A 22,150-nucleotide genomic window follows, 5' to 3' on the forward strand; every position below is an offset into this window, starting at 1 on the left:
CTCTCTCTCTCTCTCTCTCTCTCTCTCTCTCTCTCTCTCTCTCTCTCACTCTCTCTTACTATGAAAATACCAATTTTTGTTCGGAAGGTACCCCAAAAATCATTCATAAGAAATTCTGTGTGATTAGATTCCCAATATTTTTCGAAAAAAATAACTTTTTACTAAGAAAATCATCCAAAAAGTGTATTTTTGAAGTACCTTCCGAACAAAAATTGATATTTTCATAGTAAAATCCATGAAAAACGTAACTTTTGTTCGGGAGGTACCTTAAAAAGTCAATTTTGAGAGTTTTTGTCTGGGTAGACTCCCCATATTTTCGAGAAAAAATAACATTGCACCAAGACCAGACCATCCAAATCGCAATTTGACAAGTACCAAAATTTTTGTACAGGTTTTGGCTACACGATACAAGTCGAAAACTGAACAAAAGTTCACCACCTGGGTGACCAGTAGAGCAAAAAATGCAAGAAATGCCGAAAATTTGCCATTTTTTCGGTCATTTTACACTGTAACTGGCCCAGAATGCCTTTTCAATGGCTGATGTCTTGGTAAAAGTTATAGATATTGACGAGCCAAATAAAACCCCATCAACAGTTTTGGCCGAAAGTTGGCTGGAAAAATGATTTAGGTCGAAATGTTGCGATCTAAAATGGCTTCCGAAACTACCTTACTCAAAAATTTCATGAATTTTGAGAAAGTGGTTTCATTTCTACGTTTTTCGATTTTTTGATGCCAAACCTATTTTTTTGAGGCCAATTTTGCTTGAATATCTCAATTTTTTTTTTTTGGAGCAGTCTACAGGGGAGTTACCAAAAATGAAACTTTTTTGTACTGTGACTGAGCTATAAAATTAGTGTTGGATTAATGCTGGCAAACGCACTTTTCAGTTCCAAGAAATATTCACTGGGGACCAAGCACTAATGGTCGGCATTTTTGAAAAACTCGATTCTCCGTACATTTCCATTGCAAGTACCTGAAATCGATTTTTTTTATATGAATGTTGGCTCTTGCAATAGGATGCAGCAGAAGAGATTACTACTACGATACATGATACACGTGCCAAATGCCCGATGAATCGGCTGGACCACTGGTTTACGCACAGTGTTTACCGTTTTAAACGCTTTTTTGCAGGCCATCAAAGTTATTATTAGCTATTTGTCGGTGATTCTCATTTGGTTATCATTATTAAGCAAAAAGAAAGAACAACAAAATGAAAAAAAAGAGCGGTTCACGTCACTCGCCCAGAATAATTTCGTACATTCATCACATACGGCCAATTTATGATGTTCGGGATAAATTTAATCCGAGGGATAAAATGGATTTTCGTCAGAAGACCAAATTTTTCGATAAAATTTATACCTATCACATAGGAAATGTCATTATTATCAAAATTTATGACGTGAAATTGAGAATTTAAGCAAAAAATTGAAGTTTCGGTGCAAATATTGTATTCAGTCACACCACACGCTCTATATTGACAATGTATTTTTTTTAAACCTTCATTTTGATGCGCCACTAACATAATTTACACTCAAGTATCTACTTTGTGTATAAAAACGCCATTTAAGGTGCTGCCATCTTGCGTATCACTCACGGAAACTTAATACTCTCAGATTGGACAAAACGACGAGCATGTGGAGTGACTGATTGTATTTTTGGGTCATACATTTTTTGTAACCTCTCGGAATTTTACCCCTCGGGATAATTTTTTTTTCAAATATCTTGCTGTGAAAAAATATTTGAAATACTTTTAACATTATTAATAGCCGGAATGGAGTTTAGCATCAATTTCCTATGTGATAGATATAAATTTTATCGAAAAATTTGGTCTTCTGACGAAAATCCATTTTACCCCTCGGATTAAATTTATCCCGAACAACATAAATTGGCCGATAGTGATTTGAGATGAAAATGCACTTTCATCCAAACGTCAATCGAATCAAAATGTGAGACGACGTCTAACTCATTTTCGGTCGGTATAAATGGTCCAATTGAAAATGATATGCTTAGACGTTCATTTGGGTTTGATGTTATAAAACGATGATTAATCATATAAATAGAAGATGCATATATACATCAGAACGGTTCACGGATAACTACTTTGACCAAAAAAATATCATCCATAAATTGATGTAACTAACGATGTGATAAAAAATAATATATGATACACCCTTAACATCATTCGTCCTTTGTGCACTCAGAACCCACGGAAAAAATGAAAATGACAGCAATCAGCGCTGTTTTTCAGGTGTACGAAGGGCATTCACATTTCAAAAGAAAATATGCGCAATGGAAACCAGATTTTTTTCCATTTGTTCTGTTGAATTGCTGCCCACTGTCGTATCTCTTGCACGTTGATAAATTAAATTTGATAATTAGAGGGGAAAAAATCATTTTTCGCGCCCCTTCATCTACGTGCTGGTTCTTTTTAGCGGACATTTTTGCTCTCTCTCTCCATTTTACGATTGAATCACAACGAATCGTTTTTCAAGAGAGATACCAAAAAAATGTAATTCCAATTCATGAATTTAGTGTAACATTTCAATACCATTTTGCAGTAAAAATGTTGAAAAAAGTTGCTGTACCCGACCTAAAAAGTCAAATGAGAGAAACCAACAAGTATATAAACCAAAATTGTTACGATCGTCGACGATTGGATCAAAACTATTTTTGATGTGACTCTTTGTGGAAATACATACAAAAAAGACATCTAAAACGATGAAAAAAAATCGTTTTTTTTTTCTTGGCTTTGTTTTAATAAATAATCAGCTGTGTTGTGCTAATGAGGCGCTGTATCGAAATACACCCAAGCTCATTTGATTTTGCCAAGAACAAAACAACACCTGCTAGTAAACACATATCAATATGTGGCACGATGACTTAATCCAAACATGTTTGTCATTTTTTGAAGAGTTTTTTCTTCGTAGAAAATTTTGCATGACATTTCTTAGCAAAATATAAAATTTACGTTTCCTACTCCATTCTTAACCACACGTCGTACATTATTCAGCCCAGGTATTGATAAAGAGATAGACTGCGATTGAGCTTAACAAATTCAATTATACCAATTAAATATGTAAAAATAAAATTCGTGATCACATGAGATACGAGCCGAACGTCACGCATGTCCCAACAATCAAGAGCAATTTAAATATTCAAAAGAGAGAAACTTGAAATTAAATTGTGGAATACTATATTGATATAGCTGCGGTTAACGAAGTGGATATGTGAGACAGTGATTCTAACGCGGAACCATTTTACCGGATCATTTTCGTGTTTTTGTGTTTCGCTTTGTTCGCGACGAGGTTTCGGAAATATTTGCAATACAGGCCAAACAGCGCCATCAAAGAAACAAATTGATTTGAAAGTTACTCAAAAGTGGACCGGATCATAAGCATGAATTCAGTTTGTGTGATTTCATCTAACCGCAGAGAACGCGCTTTAAATTCCAATCGCATACACCAAAATATGGAATATGTAAACTAGTAGCCGATGACACTTATACGCGAGTTGATTTATATCGAGCAATAAACGAACGAAAAATGTCACTAGTTTCTAGTTACATTAGTCACTAAACGACCGTCACATGTCACTTGTTTGACGGTTTATTCACATCATACACTAATTTTAAAATGACAAATTTAGGTGTTCATCAGAGTATCAAGAAAAAAAGCGAAAAAAAAACACCTCCAAACTTATTTGCATTCAATTGATATCACAAATTCGCATTGCATAAAGAGGAACAGGAGGTATAGAATGGGCTATTTTGTTTGGCCATTGGCTAAAATATCGCGCGCAACAACGCGAACACATTCTTAATTTAATCAACAAAAATTCATTTGTCATTCAAAATGCATAAGTCACATACAGCCATTTTTTTCATTTTTTCTTTGTTTTCAATCACAGCCCGTGTGATCGGATGGCTTGTTTGTTTGTTTTTCTTATCTGTCTCTCTCTCGTGCGCGCCGCGCACAAAGACGAAGGGATTTTTTGCCAACGGTTACTAAAATTACGCCTGTCATACATATTAATATTAATAATAATAACCGAAATTTTGGCATACGCGCTATGATTAAACAAGTTTCTTTTGGCTGGGCTTTAAATGACAACGGATAAATATAAATCATTTCAAATGATATTCGCCACATCTTAGGAGAGCGCAAACTCGCGATATCACATATGACATTTTATCGAATCAAGATTGACCTGAGTGAAAATACACACAGTAGTCATACTCGCGCATCTAATAATAATATGTCGAATGAAATCACAACGTAAACAACGAAACGAAGCAGCAACAACAAAAATCAACAACATTTGAATACATAAGAGTGAAACAAAGAAATTAATAATAAGCTGTAATTTAACCACAACTAATGAGATAAAAGCAACCGTTGAACGCTTGTTTCTCTCTAAATTAGCAAATTTTTGTTCGATCGGTGCAAAAGTAGCGAGTATAAACTTGATATTTCTATATGTTGTTGAATTATAAAAAAAAATTGTTTGTATGTTTTTTTCTCTCTTTCTCTCCTGCTCTCTTGCGCTCTTGCGCTCTTGCGCTGCCGTGTGTGTATGTGTGTTTGTGCATACATGTGTGTATTCCTTTCAATAATCAAACTAGTTTTTTGACAGTCGAAACAAAAAAATACACACCAAATTGAAGCTATTTCCAAAACATAATATAACTAGACAGTAGCGTCCAAGTCGTGGAAACGCGGTCCGCATTACATATGCAGACATTTTTTGTCTGCTTGATATCTACACCGAAGTGAGTTTCGTTACTTTTTTTGTTCCATTCCAGCTGGTTTTTTTTGACTTTCATTCGAAAGAGTTAAGACATTTCAATAGTAAATTTCCACAATTTCATATACTTCAATTTCTAGAAAGAAATGCCAGAAATCCCACTTATACGGAACGATTTATTTGTTGATTTTGGTTGTGAATTCAATGAAAACGAAATGACCAAACAGAAGCTTTGTACACAGCAGTTTATTGAACATTGTATATCGATGGATTGTCACCATTTACAGTTATTTTACCATTGCATTGCTTTACCTTTCTGATTTTTGGGGTGCAACGGTCTCGATTGGCACACCCTCATCAAGAATCCACGCGAAGATGCGATAGTAATCGACTGATCTAAAGCCCGAATGCAGTTGATGACTGAGATGGGAAGTAGAAATCAATGTTTCCGTTGCGATGCATGCATGCATGCAACGGACAATCTAGTCACACTGCACAATGCACAATGATTTGTAGTTAATCCGACATATGGAATGATTTGATACTCATCTGATGCGAGAGATCGCTTACACGAACGAGTCGATTCGAGTCGAAAACGAACACAACAACAATGACCAGATACATAAAACGTGAGCTAGACAAAGCACCACAGAATGAATTTTCATTTAAATTGAACACCAAAAATGATTATGTTTTATTTTTGGGGCGAAGATCAGTGAAACTCAATTTATAGAATGCAGTATAAGTGCTGTCTGCTGATCTAAACGGTTTTCATTGACGGGGTACACGTTCAAAAAGGTACGCACTCCATTTGAATGTCGACGAGATTGTTTTGCATATTCGCGCACATACACACACTTTCGGAAATGGAATGAATTGAAAGGGAAAAAGCGATGAATAAAATATGAAGATTATCGCAAAAATTATGCACAAAAACACATTTTGCATTCGACATAATACTCTGATTTTTGCATACACATAACACATCAACGGTTTTTGCAGTGAGTCACCCGCTGATTCAATGCGATGCGGTAATACAGACATTTTAATCATTCAGTCGAAAATAAAAACGTGTCTCACTCTCTCCCTATCTCTCTCTCTCTCTCTCTCTCTCTCTCTCTCTCTCTCTCTCTGTCTGTCTGTTCCATTCTTTCTTTCCCCGTTGAGCAAACAAAATCGTTTGTTATGAGTGCACTTTTTTGTCGTTTTCATTATGATAACATCGAATGCATTCGAAATAACAATAGCACACTATTGATTTGTTTAATGTGCTGCGCGTCCTCAGTGCGTGTTTTTTGTTTGTTTATTTCAGCTATTGATTTTGAATCTATTTTTGTCGTTTGATTTTAATATTGTAGACGGATTTGCGAAAATAACGACGACAACAACGAACAATGTCATCAATATGTCGATATGGCAATTTTAATCGATTCATTTGAAAATTCCGTTGGCAGTATGGCACCGTCTTTGAATCGTTGTGCTTTTGCTATAGTATGTTCGTGTGTATGTAAAGCCTCATTTCAATATTATAAATTAAATAGTTAATTTGAAGTGAAAAACGTTCAAGAAAATGCTCTTTTAAATAAACATAGTAATTTGAATATTTCGTCCTTTTGTTTTGAGTCAGAACCGCTTTGTTTTATTTTTTTAAAGGGCCTTAATTAACGTCTATTTACGATTTTGAAATTGCATGGAGGTTATGACTTGTTGCTTGTACTCTCCCGCTCTCTCTCTCTCTCTCTCTCTCTCTCTCTCTCTCTCTCTCTCTCTAAAGTGCGTGCGCGAGAAAATGATAAACTTGCGATAAACTTGATAATTTATTCATTATTTTCGGGAAGCAACAATATCATCACGCTCCGCTGTCTTCATTCGCGTACACTTGAATATAATGCCGATCAATAAGGCCAATCAGCAGCTAATTAAAATTGACACAAGCTTCACTTCATATATTACAGTCAACTCTGTTTTTTTGCTTGCAAATCAAGCATCGAAAGTAAACCCCACAAACATATATACGAACTCACAAACTGAGATCATCACGCACATTGTATCCAGCCGTTTCTTCATTTCGATCACAATTTTACTGCATTTTCGTTTCGGATGCACATTGCCAGCCAATACATTTGCGAATGAATGAATTGTGTGTATTGCAATTTTCGTTTGCTTATATATTTTGTTTAAGAAAAGAGAAAGTTTGTACACACAATTGAACGGTGTTCAGCCAAATGTGTGCATCGATTTTCTCTTTACACTGATCTGCTATTTTGGTGTATATTTTGATGAATAAAAATATATGTTGCAATTTCATATTGAGCAGGCAGAAGAAGAAAAACAAATTCGTAACGAGTAACAGGTTTTTCTACACCAAAGCTTCCACAGGGAATGGAGTATTTACGCAGTCAAAGCTGGACGGGCATGTTCGATTTAACAGATGCCAGTCGCTAGCTGTCATAAAAAAGATGCTCAATTGTAAGCATTTCGAATGATAATAAGCTCAAACTTTGTGACAACAACATTCTAGCAAATTATATACAGGGTGGGCCAGAATAACTGTCGGTTTTATTTTCAAGTATAAATCACACATTTTTCAAGATAATCGGGTAATTGTTTTTGCATGTGGTAGATGCGGTCTGAATATTTTTATCCCAGCCGCCAGATTTACTTTTCCTAAAATTTTGGTCGAGTTATAGCCATAGATGTGCCGAAAAAAAATCACGCGCGGCGTGCAACATTTTCCACAATCATTATACCATTGGCTTTCGGGGGCATGTGGGCAAAAAAGAAAAAAAAATATTCTAGAGAAAATGGCAGGCATTAATCAATGTTCATGAAATGACATTTGTCTGATTTCAGCACATTTTCGTTCACTAATTTTTTATACATAGTGTTATTGTAAATCAAAGGAGCGTGATATGTAATTCTTTTTTATTGCGTTAGATAGCATATAATACTAATGAATAGAATCGTAAGCAATTGAACAATCATAATTCGCAATGTATAAAAATCTTGATCTTTCAAACAATATTTTTTACGGCGCGCAACCGTTTTTGGGAGTTCTAGACACCAAATTGACACTCATTTGTATTTGAATTTAAATCAAATAGTGGCTACGCAATCTTTGAACCCTTATTATCTATTGACAAAAATATCCGAAAAATTATTTAAACTTTGACGTAAATGCGGACTATGTTTTGATGTTCAAAAATTACGTTAAAATGCACTTCTGATTGGCATCGTATCCGATTTGGCGCTATTTCAGAAAAAGTATGCATTTTGATCAAATGTTTATTGGTAAATAAGTTACGTAAAACATCAAAAAATATAACGGTAAGCAGTTGGTTTAGTTATTTTATATCGTATTTAAAAAATAAATTTAGAAAAAAGACCGACAGTTATTCTGGCCCACCCTGTAGTGTTCAGAGAAAACTTTTTCGGGGCGTCCACTCTTGTTCTAACAACGTTTTTCCACATTTTCTGTGTAAAAAAAATCTTACTTTTCTGCACTTTTAATACAGTAAATATTGATTTGGTGAACGTTTCACGCATGCTTTCCTTCCATTTCAATTTGCCATTTTCAAATATTCATATCAAAAGTTTACCGAAATACAGTTTGTTTTCTGCATTTTTCATTGTTCTGATGATTTTGCGTGTTGAATTGGAGGTTTATTTTTATGGTAAAATGAAATGAAAAAAATAAGTCGGTACTGAGTCGGATCGCAAAGCAATAGAAAATATATGAAATAGATGTCCTAGGTATTACGTCAAAACGGTTGCTTTTTCACCAGTTTATGGTATCGAACGCGTAATCTGTTGAATAATGAGGCGCGGTATAGAAATATATACACGTCACCATCGGCGTCATCATCATCAAAATCATCGGTATGCATGGCACATTGTAATTCAAATATATGCAAATGTTTTGAATCGAAAAGGGCATGCGAAACAAATCGAATAAATCATTTTTAATATTTACACACATCTATGCATACTCGAAAAACTAAGCAAATTCGTTTGGAAATTTCCACATTTATTTACATATTTATCAACAGCCTGCAACCGATGGCATCTGTTTTTCGTGTACACGATAGAGGATGGGTTAAAAATAGTCAAACAACACCTGCTTGTTTCACTTCGTCTGCATCAACATATCATAATAGAAACATGACATAAAGCGAATGAAGTTGCTTTTATTTAAATCACCCAACTCATCGTTCTTTCTCTGTCGCAGTGTGTGCGTGTGTCTCTGTCTATCTGTCGCTGTAACTCTATGACACATGCTCTCTCTTCCTACATCAATTCATTTATAAACTAGTATAATTCTCTCTTTTGCCATAGCGAGCATACTTGGGTGTTTTCGTTGTAGACGCAAAGAGAAACCGATACTCTTTCTTGTTTCCATTTCGAATTGCAATGAATATATTTATTTATTTGATTATTGCAACGAACGGTACTGAATTTGCCAAGGGGAAGAGTGTCTATTTCGAGTCAGCTTATGGGACTTGTTTTCTATATTTTGCGCAACAAGTCTTCAGCTTTTTCCAAAAATAAACACAATTTGTCAAATTTCAATTGGAAAATTTGCCTGAAATTCCATACGATTGTCATTGCCAATGGCTCATTGGTTGTGTTCTTATCACGCGCAAAAATCGAACGGTGTGTGAATATCACTCTAATTTATCGATTAATCGAATATGCTAAACGATTGCACTTTTTTTTATTCAACATCGCCGGGTGATGTTTATCAACGAAATCGGAATGAATGTTGAAATGGCTACACATACACATTCGTGCTTGTGGTTATATGTCCATCGAAATCGGTGAATGGAAGCAATCTAAGGCCCGAATATCTTTGATGATTCGAAATGCAGCCGTCATAGAGTCGTAATTCTGCGCAACGCTTTCACTGCGCTATCGCTGCTGCTGTTGGCTCACTCTTAATTGTTTGCCATTTGATTATTATGGTAAATCGGCTAACGAAAGAGATTTAAAGAGAGAGACTCAGTTAAAGAGATTTTTCGGAAAAAAAGGAAAGGAAAAGAAAGGCAAAAAAACGAAGAAAAACGAAAGTACGTTTATTGAACATTTCCAAGTGAACTTCGTTGCGCACTTCAATTCGTTTCCTTGGAATATCGAGTATGTTTATTCATCATCAGTCATTGCTATCGAGGATACGTACACTCAAAAAATAAAAAAAATATTTTACACGAAAATAGTTCACAGCAATGGAAATCGATGCATTATTCATAGACTTGTATGGAACACAATTGGCGGAACATTGGCGAAACATTCATTTGGCACATAAATTAACAAGCAAATGCAACAATCGACGTTTTGTATTGGCGGCATGGTTTTGTTTCAATTTTTACTAGACTATTCTCACTCACTCTTTTTCTCATCCTAAGTAAGTAAATATTTTATTAGCGATTTATCGTGTTTCGACAAGTGAAAAAAACAACAACAACAACTCAACAGTCAGAGAGATCTAAGAAAGAATTTAATTGTGATAAAATGCGAAAGACCTCGCCGTGAAAAGAAATAAAAGAAAACTGCGCGTACACATTTATTGAAAAGCAAATAAAAATAATGTGAACAGACGGAGGTTATGTGCTCTCGAAAGCGTCATTATTCATAAGACTTTATAATGTATGACCGCTCAATGAATGGCGGAAAAGAAAATCTCGTTAGAGAATGCCAAAGAAAGACAACACACAACATACATATATGTATACAATAAATGAATGAATTAAGCAGAAACTTCAAAACGAATCTGAAGTAAATTCGCAATTGTAAAGCACAAGTACGCACTAATACCCATTCTCATTCTCATATGTACGCATACCGTAAGCAGTAAACAGAAGCGGAGCAAGAGCCTCTTAGCTGATTGAGAGAAGTACAAAACAAATAGCAAACAACAAAAATGCGCGCGCGCGCGCCTCACACACAAAACAAAATCTAAACAGCAGGAAAACAGATACAGAATTTTAAATCAAAATGGAAAATATAGCAATAATTACAACATTCAATGTCACTTGAGCTTGAAGTATGACACACTCACAAAAGGCTTAACGTGTGTAATTCTAGTGAGTGTGAGAAGAGAGCAGAAAAAAAATAATCAATACCGTTGCTTGCCCTTGAAAAACCATAAGAATCATGAACGACGGAAAGGTCACCACCAATCTCGAAATGTGCGGAATTCCGTTGCACGTATTTGTTTGCTTCTTGATGGTGCTATTTGCAGTTCGTCTTTTCAACCGTAGTGTGTATATATGTGTATATATATGTGTGTGTGTGTGTGTGTGTGTGTGTCGAGACTGCAATTTCTCTCATTTCTATCCGAACCATTTTTTTCTTCAATGTGGCACAAGATGCAAACGGCATAGATATCTGCGAAATGGAAACACTGAACTGCTCACAACAGATTCAGTGGGTAATCGATTAAAATACCAAAGAGTTGTCGGAACCGTTCGAGGTTCAGCAATCAATTGTTATTTGGTGGACAGTGCGTTTGATTATGGCTCCTTTTTCTGTTGAATTTTCATTGCAATCCTTTCGAGTGATTTGATATTGATATTTTCCAATGTCACTAGCTCACTCGAATCAGTTCTTTGTATTGATAACATTATTATTGATTTTTTTCCTTCTCGTCATTCTACAATTACTATTTGAGTGCACAAAATCAATGACAATGTGTTCTCAAATATTTCGCCAAATATTGTGACCGATTTTATAAATTTTAATTCATTCGTGAGTTCCGCATAACGTAAGTGTCATGGCGCCAACGTCAGCTTTCACTCGCTAAGCTCTTTCACTTCAGCTGCATGTGCAGACCATTTGGATTTTAATTAAACGAATAGAGAAAAACAAGTAAAGCCGTCATCCATCTCTGTTGTCCCATTTTAAATATTTGTCGTTAAGAAGATAGTTTATCAGCAGTTGTCCTTCAGTTCTCTATGATTTGTATGAGTGTATTTGACCAAGCCATGTGTTTTCGATGCGACATTCACGCCAGCTCATAAGGACGGCGGAAAATATGGACAAGGGCATACGACAAAAATGCTCTCTCTCTCCACCTCGCCCGCTTGCTCTCTTTTACTCAAGTTTTTGGCTATTTTCAATGGTTACAATCGTCTAGAATTTTCGTGAAAATGAAATCATGCTCTCGCCCGCGTTTTCAGAATATAAAGTTGGTGTGACCTATGATTTGATCTCGTTTAGCTGCGTCATTCATCCAATACACAGGTTTATGCCATCCATTGTTTTGGCCTTTCAGCTGGTCGCGTCGACATTCAAATGTTACCGTGTTTGTGTATGTATGATAATGTCAAGCGCGATTAATTATTATTTGCATACAGTATTTTTTCTACTATTAGTGAATTGCGTTGCTTTCGTTTCACCTCATATTTGACTCTAGCTTTCCACATCCATTGTTATCATTCATATATTCCGTTTGGATATTGACCACTGCTCAACACATTTCATTCCACAAAACCAATAATAACAACCATAACAGACACACAAAAAAAATGTTCTGTTGATTTTTCCCATTAACAATTCCATTCGGAATCCAATTTATCCGCAAGCACCGTAATTATCGAAGGTTTGATTTGCCAATATAGAATGATTTATTTTTAATGAAAGCAACAGTCGATGGTGATGTTAGTGGCGGGAGAACAAGTCAGCAGCAACAGCAGTAGCAGCAGCAGCAACAGCAAAAAAAAAACAAGTAGAAAATGGGATAAAAATAGATGCGATTCGGTGCGAAATCATGTCTAAAACTTGTTCGCCAATTAGAAATTGTTAAATCACGCCAATCGCTGTATTTTTTTTTCGAAAGTGAGCCGGAACCTCCATATAAAATTTGTGTTTCATTTTTTTTTCATCTCTCATCCAATTGACAATACATTGTGAGAGTGTGCTCTTTTTTGTTCACGGTTTTTTTTGCGAGCTAACGCGATTTGCAATAATTCGAGTCAACAACAAAAGCATCATCAACATCGTTATTATTGTTATCAGCATCATCGCCGTCTATTTTTTGCGTTCTTTTAGATTCACTGCTTGCGTTTGCTCGCTGTTGCTCTCCACGCGAAATTTTTTCGCCAATATATCTCACTCCCTCTTTCTCTCCCCATCTCGCTCTTTCTCTAGCTTTTTTTCCATGATGTTGCGACAACTGACAACTCTTGGGCCGTGTTACAAGCTCTTTCTCAAAATATGAAATCGATAATTGCGCACTTTGAATGATTTCGGTGGTGGATGAGAGCGAGAAAAGAGTATTATATTCAACCGAATGGAATTAATCGATAGCCGTTTCAAGAGTACGAGTCATCAATTTGACCGTTGGCTGTAGACAACACATTTCTTCGATGAAAAGTTCAGGCAATTTATTTTGCACGAAATTAGCCTGTGTATGTGTTTGTGTGTGATGTGAGTGGCAATGTACGCAGTCCCTTTCGTATGCACTTGTTGATAAACAACAATCAGAAAATAGAAGGAACAAAGAACAAAAAAAAACACCATGCGGCCAAATAGTTTGAGCTTCACGAGTGGGTGCATTTAAGATCAATAAATAAATGAACGAATACTTTATTAAATATGACTCTGGTGGGATTTTGCACAGAATATCAAACAAACAGTTTCAAGAGAGATCATCGATCTCTCTCTCTCTCTCTCTCTCTCCCCTTCTCTCGGAGATGCAAAAATATTTACGACGTGATTATTTTCATGCCAAATAACACACGGTAATTTATGATGATGAATCGTATATTCGAAACATTCGCTGACCACATGAGTATCTCTTGTATATCGTTTTCTATATTTTATTTTATTTAACACCGCCAAGCTCTATCAAATTTTGAATCCAATTGGACCACGGTTTGAATTTGTTCTTCTAGTTACTGCGCTTCAAATCAATTAACTCTTCAACATAAACAACGTCTTTTCCCAGCAAATGTTGTCTCTCAATCTATGGCTCGCATCCAATTTGCTTACTCAACTGGTGAGTTTTCATGATTAGCGAGACTCGATTGCCGTAGCTGGTTTGCAATTTATGTGATGTTTTGTTGTTGTTTGTTATACGTTCCTGTCCGTTTACATGAGGCAAAATGTGCTTATTATGGAAGTTTTTGTAGAAATTTCCGGTTATATCTACAAGGAAATATGAATATGAATATCGATTTGGTTGTATGTGTGTTTGTGTACGGATCCGGTTCTATTGCATACCACGACCAATATACGACTTTTTGACATATTGCAATCTATCTGCATTTTTAATGCGTCCTTTTATGTTTCGAAAGCAAAATATGAGTAAAAAAGGAATCTAACTCAATTAAGCCGAACAACCGCACAAAACGAAACAGAAATGGTGTTGGATAGAAATAATTAAAAAGAACAAAAGAAATAGTAGCAATGACAACAAAACGCGCCAACAATAACAGCAACAATCCAATCGCGCAACAAAGCAATCGATATGTAAATTGTATGTGAATAATTTGTTTTCAACGGTTTGCAATTAAAATAATTTATTGATTTTGCCGAAGCAAATACGGAGGACTGAGCAAGAAAGCGAATACGGATTTAACGCATAACGCGGTCATGCCATATTATTTGAAGGTGTCAGTGAAATATTTCAGCATAGCAAATAGTAAAGTAATCGCACCATAGATTTCATATTCGATGACAGGCCCGAACGATATCAAAACGATAATAGCAAAGGAGAAAATGTGCCAATCGAACGGTTTGAGCGATGAAAATAAGTACACATTGCGAACAGAATTCAAATGGTTGGCCTCCATTTTGCTTGAAAATATATCCATAGACGTACACGTTTCATTGATCCCACGTTCATCAGGAGCATATTTTATTTCCCAATTTAATCTGGCTGGCAACAAACACATCGCTGTTTTCAATGTCAAGACAAACAAAACAAAAAGAAACATCAATGCAACGTGAATGAAGGTGAATACCGTTATTATCCTAGCTCGACCTCATTCCGCGCATCATTAACAAGAAAAATGCTTTAACATCGTCTCCATAGACTGTATTTTTTTCTATTATCATGAAGGTAAAAGGCTTCAATACAAAATTATTCCGCCAAACAGGAAAACGACAATGATAATTGCCTTATTTTGTCATTTTTATTCGCAGAATGTTAAAGGAGAAATATTAGCATGTAGTTGATAAATAGGAAATATAGCGGAGACAGTACCTGGCTTCATTGATGTTCGATGACACAAGCATCTGATTTTCTTTCAAATGTGTGTGACGAAACGTTGTTCGGAGAAAATGCAAATGAACAGCCTTTTGTGAAACACACCACAGAAACACTCAATCGCAGTTAGTTTTTCTTCTTCTTCTTCTTCTTCTTCTTCTTCTTTTTAGTTTACTATTTACTTTTTTTTGTTTGGTATATAGAAACCTTTTTTATCAAACTTTTTTCTGTTGCTCTTTTTTTTCGATTTTCTTCATTCAGTTTATTCAGTCCGTTTTACACAGCACTCACTTTTTTTTCCGTACGAGTTTAGGGTACAGAAAAACCAACAACTCGAGAAATATTCACAATTTGTTTGTTTCCGTGAGTCACAAATATCAATATTATCATTGGATTGGTCGTAATTTTTGTTTTATTGCTGCCAACAAAACTCAATATTAAGATAGTGAAAAAACGCACCGTGTTTGTACTTCTTTTTTTTACTCTACACCGTCATTTGTCGTATGTTTCTGCGGTTGGTCTGAAAATGGAAATACATTCAATAAATTATTGATTGGTCGATCAATGGGCATGAAACGGAAAAATGAACAAATTAAAAACATTGTTTATCGAATACAGAGAGATCGATCTGGATTCACGTCAAAATACAACAATGTTCGATTCATTTCGCTAGTACAAGGGAATCAAACTCATGTCAATAGGCAGCCGAAAAAAATGGTGATTAATAGAAAAAATTAGCTAGTAATTAGCAGATAGTAAATAGTAATTAGCTCAGTGATTGGTGGTAATTTTTACGGTATTTTCGAATTGAGATTTTTCAACAAAAAATAATTCTCGCTAAAGCTTATCAAATGTGAATCTCAATTCTCTCAATTTTTCAGAACAAATCGCAATTTTGATCGCAAATCAAAAATCGCTTGACTCTGCTTAAATAAAAAACAAACAAACCGAAAATCCAAACACGTTGGAAAAGAATGGGAACGTTAATGCAATCTCAAATTTCAAAACAACAAAGATAATTTCCTCCACGTGGTTAATTTTGGCTCTATTAATTAAATACAAAAATTGCCTATGATTTGGGACATATTAAAATACTGATTGTCTATATCAAATGAATATCGACTATTATATGTAAGATTAATTGTAGTAGTTGAAATTGAAGTTATTTCACTGAGTTATTCCGATGTGCATAGTTTCTCCGGCTGTATTTTTACTTTTGCAATCATGCTTCACACGCAAAACAAACCGTAGTTTTGTTCGAAGGCATTTATTTAAACGATGTACGTTTATCGACGACGTCAATCGGCATTTCAGATGAGTTACGTATTATGCACAACGAATTTTCTCTCTATCAGTATTCTTTTTCCTTTTCCGTAATAATCGTGTGTTTCGGTTTTTCATTCGTTTTATGACGCTTTGTTTTCTTTTTTTGTTGCATTCCGTACCACACTCACAGCAGCACTTATTTTCTTTGCTTGTCATATTCAATAAATTTAGATTCGATATCATCAATACATGACTATTGAGTGGTGGCATTTTATTTGTGTAATTGGTTTTATCACAAAATTTGCTATCGACCAAGCGCTACTGACTGATTGGCATTTGTTCACTTTTTTATATTTGCTGTCACCGCTACCGTCAGCATCGTCGTCGTCATCATCATCGCTGTTGCTGTTGTTTTTACTGTTGCCACGCTTACATATCTTGATTATTTCAATAAATTTCGAAGGGTTCGATTGGTTTGGTTATTGTATGATACACGTGACAAAAAAAACTATGAGTCGCGTATGGATACAGCTGTGTCAATGTAAACACCAATTCGAAGTCCTTTAATTAGATTTTCATAAGGCATTCGCTTCGAATGGCATCAATCGATTTAGCTGTATTATCTTTCGTTTTGTATCATATTGAAGAAAACCAAAAAATATGGTTGCCATTTGGTTTTTGTTTGTTGATTGGTTAATATCTAGCGACAATTGTCTGTTTGCATGATGACCTTTCGAAACTTAATATAATATAGATATATCAGGTATGGCTTATGTATTGTGAATGCGAATGCGTTTTCATTTTTCTATTTTTTCCCTACCTTGCTCTCGTGCACAGCACGGTTCATGTTATGGCGAACGGCGTGTGTCTGTGTCTTTCGGTGTGCGTGTGTGTGCGTGCGTGTGTGTGTGTGTGTGTGTGTGTGTGTTAATATCATTATTTTAGGCCGTTTGATTGTAGAGTGTCGCACAGTGTGGAATCTGTATTACGAGAGCGATAATAATTATTCGAGCTGAACGATAAACAAGATTCCCAAGTTCATACATTATATATATACAAATATAATGTCGTTTTTTTCTCTTTTTTTCATATTTTCTTTTTACACTTTGTGCGCAGCTTTTGCTTCATTACAAGAAAATGTATTAGCAACAAGACAATATTTGAAATATTTCTCTCTCTCTCTATCTCTATCGCTCTGTCCATGGGAAATAGCAATGGCCGAAAGTCATCGATTTGTTGGCGTGTTGTGTTATAATTTACACTTCTTTCACCATCATATTGATGGCATCTATGAGCCTGCAACTTGCAACCAAACCAAACCAAACCAAACCAAATCACATAACACAGTTATTATTCGCATGCTGAATATCCATATGCATTGTAGAGCCAACCAGACACATAGAAATGATTTCGATGAAACAAAAAGACGCAACACAGGGCACAACACGAGCAAGCTCACGTTAATGAATAAAAGCAGCAACAGTAACACCTAACACAGAGATTACATACGGCAAATAACATCGTTTGTTATTGTTGTAACGCTGAAAGCGCGCGCACTTTTTTTGTGTTGTTTCTTCAAACGATTTTTTTTTGTTCACTCGCTCATTTTTTTTTCATTCGTTTTGCTCAATTCGTTTCGAGTTTGATGAAATTTTTGCAGCCTAACATCGGGTCGGAGCATATATACAATGCTCTGTGTGTTATTATGATCAATTAGGTCTATGAACGACGACGGCGTGTTTGTATATGGACTCGGTTAAATATGTGTAATTTCTATTTGTTAGTAAGGGCAATTGGCGTATGTTGCTATAATGCGTGTGCATTACGTTGAGTGCTTTTGTTATTGTTGCTGTTACTGTTGTTGTTGTTGTTGTCGCCGCTGCTATGTTGTGGTCGTTGTTGCCGTGTTACTACTGATGATGTAGTTGTTCGCTGTGTCGTAAAATGCGGATATGTAAAGTAATATCTGCGAGATACGCCACAATGATGTACATGTACACTGCAGTACATCCGCCAATACATGGACACACTCGAGACGCTCGTATTGTCTGCATTCACAACATCATTCTCTTCATCATTTTTTTTTTGTTGTCGTCGTCGTCGTCGTCGTTGTTGTTGTTGCTGTCTGCAACTCACACAGCTAAATACTACGAAAATTCATAAACTGCCTATAAAATGGCCCCACAAATGCACATCCAGCTGAACGCCAATAGAAATGGCAAACAAATCATCACAACATACGATTTTGTATTACATGTATACATTTTATTCGAAATGTTCAAGTGTATATCTATGCATGTATGACGACTGGATCAAACTATATACAAACACCTTTCACTTTGGTATAGCCATTTTCATCGTAAACCGTGGGCATAAGCATATGCATTATGCATGCATCGCGTTTTCTTTTTGTGCCGCCATATCAATGAACCAGACAATTCATGCCGCATGTTTGATTTACGTTCATTGCGCGCGGCACACACACAGAGAAGAAGAAAGAGAGAACCAATAAATGTGCTTCCAGAGGAAAAAATAAAATAAAAGCCTCAATCAGATTCAGTTGACAGTGCGATAATGGTCATATCACTCTGCTGAGTCAGTGGAAATAGTAGATAGCACACAAACAACAAAACATTCAGCATTTTGTCGAATTGCTAATTGATTAGCTGCGAAACCTCAAGAGGGATAGAGATAAAGAGAAGCACAGAGAGAAGCGCGAATCGAGTGGAATTAATCCTTTGGTTTTTACTAGTCAACTTGTCCGGCTAGACTTAGCGTGCAAATATGTAAAAAAAAACACGAGCACTCCTCGCGTTCTCTCTCTCTCTCTCTCTCCCTCTCCCTCTCTCTCTCTCATTCTCTGCGTTTACAGGACTTTGGTCATTACTGGTTTAGATGATTATGCTCAATTGTTGCAACAAAAAACAAAGTTGCCACAGCTTACATTGTGCCTCGTTGCTTATCGTTGTACGAATAATATGTACACAAGGCACACGAGTTGGGAAGTTTATAGTATACACTCACACGATTGAGCCGCGGACCTAGATCAAATTTTGAACGAATGATAAAATACCAGTATCTACAACTATACGACTATGGAAGAGAGCTGCATAAAATTGAAGAGAGAAAAAAACAAGAGCTACCAACGAGGAAATTGGTATATTTATGTACATAAAAGACGATGTGTGTTGCCTGAGATGCAATTCTATGTGTCTGATTGAAGGAAATATTCACTACTGTTTGCCAATATTGTGTGTATATTTTTTTTAATACATGTTTTCTTGTTTTTCTCATTCATTCTTATGGTTGATTCGATGGGAAACATCAAAACACATACACATGCGCATCCAATACAAGCAGCTGTACTCCGAACGATTCAATGGCATGTTGGTGCCAATGGCAGATACATCCAATAGAGTTCTCTGTGTGATGTGTTGAGTTGTGTTGTGTATTTTTCCTTTCAGGTCGTATATACTCACTCTTTCTCTATTCCACACACACATGAATATAAAAATATACACAGTCACAAGTACGCGTACATGCACATGACGTGAATCAAATCAAAATAAAATACACGAAAAATAAAACCAAATTCAAAGCAAAAATTGTAGGAAAACACTTCAAAAATCATAGTGTTTTATCATTCTGTTCAATTTAAGCGCGTTTGACTTGACGTTCGCCGCCTTGGAATTTGTCATTTTGCACTCATTTACTATATATTTTTTGATTTGTTTCCAATCTTTGGTTTACTTTGATAATTTTGTCATCCAATTTTATTTGGCCGAGTTGAAATTCATCAATGGGCGACTTTCTTTCACAGACATATTCCTATTATTTCCCATCTTTTTGTTCCTCTCTCTGTCTCTTCAAATACGTTAATGCGAATGACTAGTGACGGATCGAGGCGTTTCCGCGTTACCACATTTCATACAATTTTCAACAATTTGAACAAGAACACAAATCAAATTGAGTTGAAACGTATCGAACGTCAACTCATGACGGATATCGGATGTAGTTCCTATCTCGTAATGCCTATGAAATAACCAAAACAACGAACATGTCGTAAATATAGATATCGAAACCACACGACGGGCGTGCACATTACCCCATCACTATAATTCCACACAATGTTCGTTCGTGTACATTTTGGTGGATGCGAAGCAAATAAAAAAAAACAAACAAACAAAAAATAATATGGTTGTTCAAATAGAAATCGATAACAACAATCACCTTTTTTAAGATTTCTGTTTTGTAAACGCATTCCATGAACAACTATTTTCTATTCCATATCATTTGCACATACATACACTACACTTCATTTGTTTTACGAGACACACACAAAAAAAAACGCACTGAATTCTCTCTTTCTCTTCGGTCAACAATATAAGTCTCTGTTATTTTCAAATGTTCACTACTTTTAACTCATTTGAAATGTCGTGATTGTTTGTTGATGCTGTGTATACACTTTTTCCCTTGTTTTCCTTTTTTGTCAACTACTTTGTTTCTATTCTCTTCTCTTTTTTTCTCTTTTTCTCTCTCTCGCTCTCATACACTCTAACGCTCTTTTGCACAATATATTCGGCGTACACTTCAAAAACCAACTCGAAAAACGTGAGAAAATGATTCGCGTACACTATGTTTCGAATTTAGTCCGTAAGAGCGTGCTTACTAAACACTGTGTACACTTTTCGCTTGCATTTTACGATGATTTGGTGAGCATCGTAAAAAACCTCGTTACACTTCGAATGATTTGACTCGACTGGTTTCGATGTTGTGTTTATTCAATTGGATTTCGTCGTCGTCGCCGCTTTGCTGCTGCTGCTGCTGCTGCGAAACGAAATATGTGTTGTCATGTTATACTGTGCTTTGGCGTGCACTGCTATATTATACACTGTATAGTAAGAGAGCCGTTTTGCTGTCAGTTGCTCGTTTTTGCTATTTGGCTGTACTACTACTACTACTTCTGTTTCTGTTGTTGTTGTTCCTTTCTTCAGCGCGCGCATTAACTCTGCGGCTCCAAGTCTCTCATCATCAGGCATTACGGTTTTCCTATTACAGCACTACTGCGCGAATGTTATCTCTCGCTCGGTTAAATGGGATTTTGCTGTACCGTTGTATAGGTATTATAGCTTAATGTGTCGCGCTTGCTGTATGTATGTGTGTGTGTGCTAATGATATTGCGTTTTTAAGTCTCTATACAAAACCAAGCCGAGCCTTGCCGTTTGCACCGTATGTTTTTCTTTTTTTTACGTCTCTCAATATTCACGTGTTAAACGGTAACGGCCCAAACGTAACTAGCCCTATGTGCTCAATGTCTTGGTATGAGATTGGCATACGGTGCGAGACAATACCTCAATACCGAACAAACAGCCACACAAAACGAATGAAAAATACGAGCAAACAATTTCAAAAAAAACAATTTTTTGTCGGAGCAAAGCGCACTCACTGCCACTATATGTACTCGTCAAGTATTTATGGTTTCAGTTGCTGTTTCTTCTTAAACGGTTCATACAAACTATATGGCTGAAGAAGAAAAAAAGTCTTATTCTTGCCGCTTTTGACATATTCCACGATGTTTTCCATGCATGTCGATTTACACTGGTTATCATGTTTATATGTGTGTAGAATGAAGGGATGCGTGACAGTCCCAGAGCCAAAGTAAAGCTTGTGTCAAGCATTGCTACAGTTACAAACCGAACAGTACACTTACCAAACCGAATATAGTGCATGATTGCGCCAAAGTAAGAAAACATTTCTTGTGCAACATGGTAAAATGCTAGCAATTTAAAAATCGATGGATTAATGGCGATACGCTACTTTGGTGCCTCTTAAAATGGACGCATTGCAAAAATAATAAATAAATGATTTGGCTTTATTTCGTTCCATCTCTCTCTCTCTCTCTCTCTCTCTCTCTCTCTCTCTCTCTCTCTCTCT

The 22,150-nt window shown here is 35.9% G+C and overlaps 1 protein-coding gene across 8 annotated transcripts in view; it reads right to left on the reverse strand.

Moving 5' to 3' along the window:
• The window catches only part of LOC129574104 (uncharacterized protein DDB_G0292642), a 38,217-nt gene that overhangs the window by 11,710 nt on the left and 4,357 nt on the right, over positions 1–22,150 (reverse strand). Inside the window, exons 1-2 of one of the 8 annotated variants that reach the window (XM_055455532.1) lie at positions 20,447–21,243; positions 15,410–15,470 (exon numbers count right to left, since the gene is read on the reverse strand). The gene's annotated coding sequence lies outside the window, so the exon portion shown is untranslated. Of the gene's footprint in view, positions 1–14,947; positions 15,471–17,036; positions 17,108–20,446; positions 21,244–22,150 lie in introns of those variants that run through there. The other 7 variants (XM_055455527.1, XM_055455531.1, XM_055455529.1 and 4 more) reach the window with 7 other exon arrangements.

The sequence above is a fragment of the Sitodiplosis mosellana genome, unplaced genomic scaffold (assembly GCF_009176505.1).
Source record: "Sitodiplosis mosellana isolate CC-2019 unplaced genomic scaffold, AAFC_SMos_1.0 Smas_scaffold_6150, whole genome shotgun sequence".
NCBI lineage: Eukaryota > Metazoa > Arthropoda > Insecta > Diptera > Cecidomyiidae > Sitodiplosis > Sitodiplosis mosellana.